The 12,100-nt window shown below is 39.2% G+C and overlaps 2 pseudogenes; one reads left to right on the top strand and one right to left on the bottom strand.

Annotated features, from left to right (window-relative positions):
* Window positions 1–4,364, top strand: part of LOC102965471 — a 71,565-nt pseudogene extending 67,201 nt beyond the window's left edge.
* A 461-nt stretch (window positions 4,365–4,825) lies between these two features.
* LOC122235272 overlaps window positions 4,826–12,100 on the bottom strand; it is a 35,961-nt pseudogene continuing 28,686 nt past the window's right edge.

The raw sequence follows: 12,100 nt of genomic DNA, 5'->3' as shown, positions 1-12,100 counted from the left end.
CCAAGTAGGCTCAACGGTTTCAGTGCAGAGTCCAATGCAGGGTTTGATCTCATGAACTGTGAGATCATAACCTGAGCTGAAATCAAGAGTTGGTTGCTTAACAGACCAAGCCACCCAGGCACCCCAAGAGATCACTTTAATACCACTAGAATTGCAAAAATGACAAAAGTGGATAATAGGAAGGGTTACTAATGTTGTAACTAGATGGGCCTTCTTGTGTACTATTCTTGAGAGTCTTAATGTTATAGACTTCCATAAGTGGCTTACTTGTAAAAGTTTTTCAATGTCATATTTTGTGATTCTATTCACAGATCCCTAAATATATCTTTTTGTGTGAATATGACAACATACACAAAGGAAGGAAAACAACCTAAGAGAAACAACAAGAGAAAGAAACAACCTGTTTCTCTCCTTCTTCTGTGTCTGCCAGTGATCTTGAGACAAAAAGTATAAGACTCATATAAAGATGCTAATGTTGGCCTAGAGTTAAGGCAAAAAAGGGTGGGGGGAATAACATTTTATTGAGTTCCATCATATAGTAGGCACCAAGATGGGCACTTCAAGTTGTCTGACTGAATGTATTCTATGTTATGAAGAAGTAGGTATTATTATCCTATTGTATGGATAAGGAAATAGGTTCAGAAAGGTTAAATAACTTGTCAAAGGACACAGATTGAAGCCCAAGTCTGTCTGGGCTGGTGTTTTTTCACTATGTTACCATGGGTCACTGTGGGAACAGGTTGAAACTGGGAAGCAAGGCTGGAGAAACTTTGTGCAGCAAACATCAGAAAGTAGACTGACAGACCTGAGTTTTTTGTAGTTGTATTTTTTCTGTGTACCAGGAATGCCATACACTGATACGGGGTTTAATTGCCTAAGAGATGTAAATGCAAATTGTGGTGAAATGAGTTGCTTTAAAGCAAGGACTCTGTATTCATTTACGTTAAGGATGAGATGACCTGTAAACCTTGTTTTTTTTTTTTTTTTTTTTTTTGCCCCTACCATGTATCTTTTAACTGGACTAAGACCCTAGACCCCCCCCCCCAATTCATTTCCAGTGGTGTAATTTCAGGAATCACCCCAAACAGCAAGAGAGGTACTTTATTGTGCAAGGATGAGAGGAAGGTTGGGGAGCTTCTTTATTTTAATTAAATCAAATTTGTATTTGCTGCTTCTGCTTCTATGTGCTAACATGGAAGAAACAACACTGGTCTTTGCTGATACACATAGAGGTTGCTTTGGAAATGGATTTGTTTTGAAAGTTAACTTTAGGACAAATTGTTTTTCGTTTTCTTGAAGTGGCTATGAAATATTTATTAAGACAAATTTAAACTAAACACCATTTTCTTTTTTCGTTGCAGCAAAGTCAAAATGGAAGGACCATTTCTTAAAAAATGAGCATCACACGTGTAAAGGAATTTTGTGTATAATAGTAACTCCGATGCCTGGTGCTGACAAGATGGACTTAGAGAACCTCCTCCCTTCTCAACAGCTCTGCCTCACTTTAATTGGGCTTTCCTGACTGTCTTTGGCAGAGACAAAGTGTTCAGTAAATGTACACAGTATGAATTGAACATTCAACATGTGTTCTACATTTTGAAGGAAATTACCACCTTAACAGATGCCATTTGTGATATCTCTGGGTACACTACTCACCTCAGCTGGACACAGAACCAAATTCAGGTTCTTCCTCCATATTGCTTCACTACTTTGTCTGCTCTGGTAGACTTGCAACTGGAATGGAATTCCATTTGGAAGATTGATGAGAAGGCCTTTTGAGGACTTGAAATCCTGACCCGTTGAGTTTAGTAGAAAATAAGATTCAAAGTGTGAACAACTCCTTTGAGGAACTCTCCAACTTGTAGACTTTGTTCCTAGGATACAATCAGATTACCCATATTTACAAAAATGCCTTTGTACCTTTTGTCAAATTAAGATATTTAAGCTTATCTCAAAACTTTATTACTGATTTTCTCAATATTCTTAAAGCAGTCCAGTATCTTCCACACCTGGAATACTACGATATTACTAACAACAGCATCATCTTTTTGGACCACAGTCCCAGGCCACTGGTGTCCCTGACCCATCTGAGCCTGTAGGGGAACAAGCTAAGGGAACTAAATTTCTTTTCTCTGTCACTGCCTAATATGACCACTATGGATGTCTCTCAGAATAGCCATCAAGTCATCTGGAATGTGGATGTGGAAAGTCTACCCCAAATGAAGATCTTGAATCTGAGTGGAACATTGGTGAAACTGGAGATGCTTCCGGCCAAACACCTACAGAATCTAAGGAAAATCACCTTAACCAGGAGTTTAGGGGTGGTCACTTAAACTTGAACACAGTGTATCACCTCATCTGAATCTTACCCATATTAGAGATTTTTTTTTCAGAAAAATGCTACCAACACAGTGTGCATAGAGTGTCTTGCCAACTGTACCAGGTTTTTGTCAATTGACCTGAGCCAAAGCAGTGATCTGGCTCACCCCAGTGACAGTGAGTTTGATGCTACGCCCAACCTCCAAAGGCTGAATCTAAACAAGTGCCAACCATCTTTTGTCAGTAACAGGACCTAGAGTACCCCTCAGAACTTGAAATCCATAGACTTGAGCCAAAGAAGTTTAAAAGATTTCCAGATTTTGCATTTTCACCCTTGAGGTACCTACAATCTCTCTTTTTCTCTAGAAATCCCATCACAGAACTCAATAAGGTGGTCTTCTATGGGCTATAGTCATTGAAGGAACTCAACTTGGCTGAATGCTGAATAGTGAAAATTGACAGATACTCCTTTGCTTAGTTTCCAAACTTAGAGAGTTTAGACCTTGGAGGCAACAATATTCATACTCTGGAGCACAGACCCTTCAGTTTCTGAAGAAACTCCACGTTCTTATTCTCTCCCTAAACTGCCTGAAAGCTATAGAGAAGAATGCATTTTCTGCCATCACTTACCTCTGTAAACTTGAAGGGGCATACAATGTCTTGTCAAGTTTTCAGGCAGGCCTTTTCTTGGGCCTTGAAAATCTAGAATTTTTGAATCCCAGTCTTAATAAAATTACATATGAAACCACTGTGACTGCCATTTCCTCATTTATCAACCTCAAGTCTTTGAAACAACTCAACTTAGAAAGACAAGTACATGGGATTCAGGTTGTTCCAACCAACTTTTTCCCAAGGGCTAAATGCCTTACAGGAGCTACTCCTAGGAAAAAAATTATGGTTATTTCTAGACTACCTCCAATTTGACTTCCTGACCAATTTCACAAAGGTGGATATCTCAGGAGCAAAAGCCAGAGACCAAAATCTCTGTTTACATAATTTTTTTTTATTCTTAATACTAAAAAAGACTGAAAATGCTGTGCCTGGAAAATAACTTAGAGTCATTTACTTCTGGCATGTTCTCTGGCTTGGAAAGCTTTCAAGTCTTCTCTTTAAGATTTAACAACCTTAAAGTCATTAATCAATGTCATCTGGAGAATCTGAAGTCTCTTGATGTGCTTTGATCTCTATGAGAACAAATTTCAGTGCAACTGTAACAATGTGTGGTTAAAGAACTGATCAATAAACACAGCAAATGTCCATATCCCATACTTCTGAAGTTACCCCTGTTAGCAGCCAAATACCCAGAATCTCTTGATAATTTTTGATAATGCTATGTCTAATTTTGACCGAGAAAGTGTTTACCTCTTCTGTTCCTTCAGTCTGGTCCTCACACCAGACTGGTCTTCTCTTGGTCCAGTGCCAATATGACTTCATGTCTATGGTATGGGGTCTACCTGTTTCAAGCCTGGCACCTGATCAAGTGGCATAGGACCGAGTTCATATATCATGGATTTGTCTCTTTCATAGCCACTGCTGACTGGTAGGTATATGAAGGGCTAGATGAAGAAGTTGTTCTAGCCCTAGAAGGAGGTAGCTAGCCCACCTTTAAGCTCTGTATTCACCACTGGCACTTTGAAACAGGTATAGAAATCTTTGAGAACATCCACAATGCCATCAACACTAGCTGGAAGACTTTGTGTGTGGTCAATGACCATTACCTGCACAGTGAATAGTGTCGACTTGAAATATAACTGGCCAACATCGAGATGTTTTATGAGCATGAGGATGTTATCATCTTGATCTTCCTGGAACAGATCCAAAACTATAAGTTACTCATCTATCACCAACTCAGGAAACTTGTGAAGAGGCAGATATTTATTACCTGGAAAGACAGTGCTCATGAGAGGCTACTCTTCTGGGGTCATATTAGAAATGCAAGAGACAAAATATCTGTGGAGAAATACAACACGCAGCTAACTGTGGCTGAGCGTCTAGAAGTCTTTGTGACCACAATTCCAATGTTGCCCAAGGTGTGTATAGGCTAAAAGAGTGACTGAAGGGAAAGAGGCATGGGCTACTCATGACCATGAGACCCAGGATCATTTGGTTAATGTCCATCATGCAACTTGAAGAGTGAATGGAGCTACTTGAGGAAATGTCAGGACTAGTGTCCCCACTATTAATCTATTTTATTAAGAGGAAGGCTTGGGAGGAGCACCTGTGTGGCTCAGTCAATTAAGCACCTGACTCTTGACTTTGGCTTGGTTCATGATCTCATGGTTTGTGAGATTGAGTCCTGTTGTTGGGCTCTGCACTGATAATGTGGAGCCTGATTGGGATTCTCTCTCTTCCCCTCTCTCTGACCCTCCCCTGCTCATACACTCTCTCTCTAGATAAATGAATTTTTTAAAAAGAGGAAGGCTTGGGAGACAAGTCACCTGAAAGTCTGGTGAACAGGAGGGCCCTCACATGTGCCTGAGAACATTGCTCAGCTAGTTTATCCAAATCAGTTCCTATCAAGATTGAACTGTACTCCTTCTAAAAACCTGTAAGAACAGAAAAACCTCATACAGGGTCAATAAAAGCAGAAGAAAAATGTTAAAAATCTGGTGCATTCTTTTTTAGGGCATAAGATTCAAAAGTCAACTTTTTCCTCTAAGTCAGAGCCCAAGACACAGGCACCAGACACACCAGTGTCCTGTAGCAGGCAATGCCTATTAGAAGCGAAACTCAGCATGGGGGCCATGGCTATGGTATTAGGGAAAAGTGCTACAAAGTCCTTGAAGAAGAGGAACTATAGTGACCTAAAGATCATCCTGTAGTGTGAATAGTAGGGAACCAACATTGTCCTTATTTGATCTCCTCTCCATAAGGGCTTGGTCCTTTGCCCTTGGCTTCCTTCTCCAATCTTCCCCTTATCCCTAAAACTCTAGGAAGAGTTTGTTAAAGAAAAGGCTCCAAAGGGAAGAATTTTTAGGAGTTAAGGTAACCAAATGTTTACCTCAGTGGGCCAGGCCTCTCTGCAACATAAATGGCTCTCTGTGTGAGGAGAGGTTGGAATGTTTTGGATTGGACTTTTGTTAAACTGTTAGCAAAAAATCTAAGGACATTTTTATGGGAAATTGTGAGTCAGCAGGTGTATTTTTGTATACTAAATATTACATTGTTGTAGGAGATAATTTGCAACTGTCACATGGGACATGAAAGAAATATCACATTACTTAATTTTCTTTAAATCAAATGATAACTGATTTCTAGGCCTTCTTATGCTAGACTGGTGGAAAATTCTATCACAGGCATTATGGGCTCCTCAATCTCACCCACTAACACCTCCTATTCTTGCATAAAGAAAAAAATTGTAGAGGACTTTTGTAGAAAAGAAGTGTTCAGGAGTGAAAAATAAAACTGACTCTTTAAAAAAACTGACTCATTTTTGCATCCTGAGAAAAAAAATGTTGGGGCAGTTTCTCCAGTCTTTGGTCCACATCAATTATCACTTTTATACTCATTAAAGCTGTATCCCTGATGTCTGAGGGCTCTTTGGCCTCCGGGCTATGCTTGGCACTGTGTTTTTGCTGAAATTGGACACAGCCATTCCCTTTTGAAGTCCTATCACCTTCCCGGAGATGGAGTGGGTCTTGGATTCCACCACTCAAGGTGGGACCTTTGTTCTTTTTCTGGTCTTGGGTAATATTCACTTCTCTGTCTGCTTCAGCCACCACTCTATTCCCTGTTCCATCCCACTTTACTCTCCCCCTACATACCTGGCATGATCTAAACAAACTAAAACGTGGAAAGGTTGTTTCCACATAATTTCAGTAGGCATAGGAACATGTTCCCTTTGGATAGGGGGACCTATAGTTCTCATTCTTCCTGATTCTTTCACAGCAGGAAAAACAGAACAAAAACATCTCCATAAATTATCCTTCCATGTAATTAATAAGTGAAAATGATAGAAGACTAAGATCTTTGGACAGCATGCCAGTCAATGGCAAGTATAGGATTCCTTGAAACTATATTGTGTAATGTGAGGGGCACAATTCCACAAAGAGTATGATAGCTGCGACCTTGTAGGAAAATGCACTTAGATCCATATGTGTATAGTGTTTCTTGGCACAAAAGGTGATAATTTGAACTGGTTTTGTTTTTGAAATAATGAGGCAGTCATACTGGAACAGACTAAATTTTATACACCTCTCTAGGAAACCAGATGAACAGCAGTGTTCTTCTGTGTATTTAGGACCAGCAACATAAATTTCAGGGCCCAATGTAAAATGAAAATGCAGGGCCACTTATCCAAAAATTCTTCAACGTTTCAAGGCTCAGGTGGCAGAGCATTAAACCAAGAACAGGAACCTTCTTAGTGTGAGTCCCTGTGTGACTGCACTAGTCACACACCTATGAAGCTGGCCCTGATTGTGACTACCAGCCAAGTGAGTGGGCTTTGACTCTCACAACTTAAGTCTCCAAATAGGAAACCAGTGGTTATTTTCCCACAGAATATTAATTAATTAAGAGTATGATTAGTTCTTTGAACAAAATTCTTTTTGCAGTCTCTGTGGTCATCTAATAAAAGAAATAGTATTGTCTTGGTATTAAAAACAAATACCAGCACCATCACAGATAAAATGGTGTTTCTGTCAATCCGGTTGTTTTAGTTTTGGAAGGGATCAGAGAAGCAATTCAAAGCATACACATTATATAAAAGTTTGCATTATGTATTTACATGTGTCAAATACTTACCTAGATGGGATATAGGGAAATTAATTTCCTATAACAAATTGCTAGAATTATAGGAATTTTCAAATGAAGCCATTTGGGACTGTAATGTTTTAAAAAATATATTTGGATAACCCAGTGAAGAAATGGGCAGAAAACATGAATAGACACTTCTCTAAAGAAGACATCCAGATGGCCAACAGGCACATGAAAAGATGTTCAACGTCGCTCCTTATCAGGGAAATACAAATCAAAACCACACTCAGATACCACCTCACGCCAGTCAGAGTGGCCAAAATGAACAAATCAGGAGACTATAGATGCTGGAGAGGATGTGGAGAAACAGGAACCCTCTTGCACTGTTGGTGGGAATGCAAATTGGTGCAGCCGCTCTGGAAAGCAGTGTGGAGGTTCCTCAGAAAATTAAAAATAGACCTACCCTATGACCCAGCAATAGCACTGCTAGGAATTTATCCAAGGGATACAGGAGTACTGATGCATAGGGGCATTTGTACCCCAATGTTTATAGCAGCACTCTCAACAATAGCTAAATTATGGAAAGAGCCGAAATGTCCATCAACTGATGAATGGATAAAGAAATTGTGGTTTATATACACAATGGAATACTACGTGGCAATGAGAAAAAATGAAATATGGCCTTTTGTAGCAACGTGGATGGAACTGGAGAGTGTGATGCTAAGTGAAATAAGCCATACAGAGAAAGACAGATACCATATGGTTTCACTCTTATGTGGATCCTGAGAAACGTAACAGAAACCCATGGGGGAGGGGAAGGAGAAAAAAAAAAGAGGTTAGAGTGGGAGAGAGCCAAAGCATAAGAGACTCTTAAAAACTGAGAACAAACTGAGGGTTGATGGGGGGTGGGAGGGAGGGCAGGGTGGGTGATGGGTATTGAGGAGAGCACCTTTTGGGATGAGCACTGGGTGTTGTATGGAAACCAATTTGACAGTAAATTTCATATATTAAAAAATAAAAAAATAAAAAAATAATAATAAAATAAAAAAATAAATAAAAATAAATAAAAAATATATTTGGAAATGATTACATAGCTAATTTCCCTGTCAACTAATCTAAAGTAATAAGAGGTTTAAATTGGAACAGAAAAAAAAATATATGAGAAAAAGAGTACTTTTCCTTTGCCAGTAAAGGTAGAAATAGATTAAACTAAATTTATTAAAAAGATCTGATGGACTTCAAGCTGTATTACAAAGCAGTAACCATCAAGATAGTATGGTACTGGCATAAGAACAGACTCTCAGATCAATGGAACAGAAGAGAGAACCCAGAAATGGACCCACAAACATATGGCCAACTAATCTTTGACAAAGCAGGGAAGAATATCCAATGGAGTAAAGACAATCTCTTCAGCAAGTGGTGCTGGGAAAACTAGACAGTGACATGCAGAAGAATGAATCTGCACCACTTTCTTACACCATACACAAAAATAAACGCAAAATGGATGAAAAGCCTCAATGTAAACAGGAGGCCATCAAAATCCTTGAGGAGAACACAAGCAAAAACCGCTTTGATCTTGGCCGCAGCAACTTCTTACTCAACACATCCCTGGAGGCAAGGGAAATAAAAGCAAAAATGAACTATTGAGACCTCATCAAAATAAAAAGCTTCTGCACAGAGAATAAAACAATCAGAAAAACTAAAAGGCAACTGACAGAATGGGACAGATAAAGGGTTAGTATCCAAAATCTATAAAGACCTTATCAAACTCAACCCCCAAAAAACAAATAATCCAGTGTAGAAATGGGCAAAAGACATGAACAGACACTTCTCCAAAGAAGACCTCCAGATGGTCAAATGGCACCTGAAAAAATACTCAACATCACTCATCATCAGGGAAATACAAATCAAAACCACAATGAGATACCACCTCACACCTGCCAGAATGGCTAACATTAACAACTCGGGTAACAACAGATGTTGGCAGGGATGTGGAGAAAGAGGATCTCTTTTGCACTGCTGGTGGGAATGCAAACTGGTGCAGCCACTCTGGAAAACAGTATGAAGGTTCCTCAAAAATAAAAAATAGAACTATCCTACAAGCCAGCAATTGCACTACTACATATTTATCCAGGGGATACAGGTATGTTGTTTCAAAGGGGCACATACACTCCAATGTTTATAACAGCAGTATTGACAATAGCCAAAGTATGGAAAGAGCCCAAATGTCCTATGCCACTTGATCAGGTGCCAGGCTTGAAACAGGTAGACCCCATACCATAGACATGAAGTCATATTGGCACTGGACCAAGAGAAGACCAGTCTGGTGTGAGGACCAGACTGAAGGAACAGAAGAGGTAAACACTTTCTCGGTCAAAATTAGACATAGCATTATCAAAAATTATCAAGAGATTCTGGGTATTTGGCTGCTAACAGGGGTAACTTCAGAAGTATGGGATATGGACATTTGCTGTGTTTATTGATCAGTTCTTTAACCACACATTGTTACAGTTGCACTGAAATTTGTTCTCATAGAGATCAAAGCACATCAAGAGACTTCAGATTCTCCAGATGACATTGATTAATGACTTTAAGGTTGTTAAATCTTAAAGAGAAGACTTGAAAGCTTTCCAAGCCAGAGAACATGCCAGAAGTAAATGACTCTAAGTTATTTTCCAGGCACAGCATTTTCAGTCTTTTTTAGTATTAAGAATAAAAAAAAATTATGTAAACAGAGATTTTGGTCTCTGGCTTTTGCTCCTGAGATATCCACCTTTGTGAAATTGGTCAGGAAGTCAAATTGGAGGTAGTCTAGAAATAACCATAATTTTTTTCCTAGGAGTAGCTCCTGTAAGGCATTTAGCCCTTGGGAAAAAGTTGGTTGGAACAACCTGAATCCCATGTACTTGTCTTTCTAAGTTGAGTTGTTTCAAAGACTTGAGGTTGATAAATGAGGAAATGGCAGTCACAGTGGTTTCATATGTAATTTTATTAAGACTGGGATTCAAAAATTCTAGATTTTCAAGGCCCAAGAAAAGGCCTGCCTGAAAACTTGACAAGACATTGTATGCCCCTTCAAGTTTACAGAGGTAAGTGATGGCAGAAAATGCATTCTTCTCTATAGCTTTCAGGCAGTTTAGGGAGAGAATAAGAACGTGGAGTTTCTTCAGAAACTGAAGGGTCTGTGCTCCAGAGTATGAATATTGTTGCCTCCAAGGTCTAAACTCTCTAAGTTTGGAAACTAAGCAAAGGAGTATCTGTCAATTTTCACTATTCAGCATTCAGCCAAGTTGAGTTCCTTCAATGACTATAGCCCATAGAAGACCACCTTATTGAGTTCTGTGATGGGATTTCTAGAGAAAAAGAGAGATTGTAGGTACCTCAAGGGTGAAAATGCAAAATCTGGAAATCTTTTAAACTTCTTTGGCTCAAGTCTATGGATTTCAAGTTCTGAGGGGTACTCTAGGTCCTGTTACTGACAAAAGATGGTTGGCACTTGTTTAGATTCAGCCTTTGGAGGTTGGGCGTAGCATCAAACTCACTGTCACTGGGGTGAGCCAGATCACTGCTTTGGCTCAGGTCAATTGACAAAAACCTGGTACAGTTGGCAAGACACTCTATGCACACTGTGTTGGTAGCATTTTTCTGAAAAAAAAATCTCTAATATGGGTAAGATTCAGATGAGGTGATACACTGTGTTCAAGTTTAAGTGACCACCCCTAAACTCCTGGTTAAGGTGATTTTCCTTAGATTCTGTAGGTGTTTGGCCGGAAGCATCTCCAGTTTCACCAATGTTCCACTCAGATTCAAGATCTTCATTTGGGGTAGACTTTCCACATCCACATTCCAGATGACTTGATGGCTATTCTGAGAGACATCCATAGTGGTCATATTAGGCAGTGACAGAGAAAAGAAATTTAGTTCCCTTAGCTTGTTCCCCTACAGGCTCAGATGGGTCAGGGACACCAGTGGCCTGGGACTGTGGTCCAAAAAGATGATGCTGTTGTTAGTAATATCGTAGTATTCCAGGTGTGGAAGATACTGGACTGCTTTAAGAATATTGAGAAAATCAGTAATAAAGTTTTGAGATAAGCTTAAATATCTTAATTTGACAAAAGGTACAAAGGCATTTTTGTAAATATGGGTAATCTGATTGTATCCTAGGAACAAAGTCTACAAGTTGGAGAGTTCCTCAAAGGAGTTGTTCACACTTTGAATCTTATTTTCTACTAAACTCAACGGGTCAGGATTTCAAGTCCTCAAAAGGCCTTCTCATCAATCTTCCAAATGGAATTCCATTCCAGTTGCAAGTCTACCAGAGCAGACAAAGTAGTGAAGCAATATGGAGGAAGAACCTGAATTTGGTTCTGTGTCCAGCTGAGGTGAGTAGTGTACCCAGAGATATCACAAATGGCATCTGTTAAGGTGGTAATTTCCTTCAAAATGTAGAACACATGTTGAATGTTCAATTCATACTGTGTACATTTACTGAACACTTTGTCTCTGCCAAAGACAGTCAGGAAAGCCCAATTAAAGTGAGGCAGAGCTGTTGAGAAGGGAGGAGGTTCTCTAAGTCCATCTTGTCAGCACCAGGCATCGGAGTTACTATTATACACAAAATTCCTTTACACGTGTGATGCTCATTTTTTAAGAAATGGTCCTTCCATTTTGACTTTGCTGCAACGAAAAAAGAAAATGGTGTTTAGTTTAAATTTGTCTTAATAAATATTTCATAGCCACTTCAAGAAAACGAAAAACAATTTGTCCTAAAGTTAACTTTCAAAACAAATCCATTTCCAAAGCAACCTCTATGTGTATCAGCAAAGACCAGTGTTGTTTCTTCCATGTTAGCACATAGAAGCAGAAGCAGCAAATACAAATTTGATTTAATTAAAATAAAGAAGCTCCCCAACCTTCCTCTCATCCTTGCACAATAAAGTACCTCTCTTGCTGTTTGGGGTGATTCCTGAAATTACACCACTGGAAATGAATTGGGGGGGGGGTCTAGGGTCTTAGTCCAGTTAAAAGATACATGGTAGGGGCAAAAAAAAAAAAAAAAAAAAAAACAAGGTTTACAGGTCATCTC

The sequence above is a fragment of the Panthera tigris genome, chromosome X, assembly GCF_018350195.1.
Source record: "Panthera tigris isolate Pti1 chromosome X, P.tigris_Pti1_mat1.1, whole genome shotgun sequence".
In the NCBI taxonomy this organism is placed as follows: domain Eukaryota; kingdom Metazoa; phylum Chordata; class Mammalia; order Carnivora; family Felidae; genus Panthera; species Panthera tigris.
The sequence above is the reverse complement of the archived record's forward strand: the minus strand, read 5'-3'. Positions and strand labels throughout refer to the sequence as shown.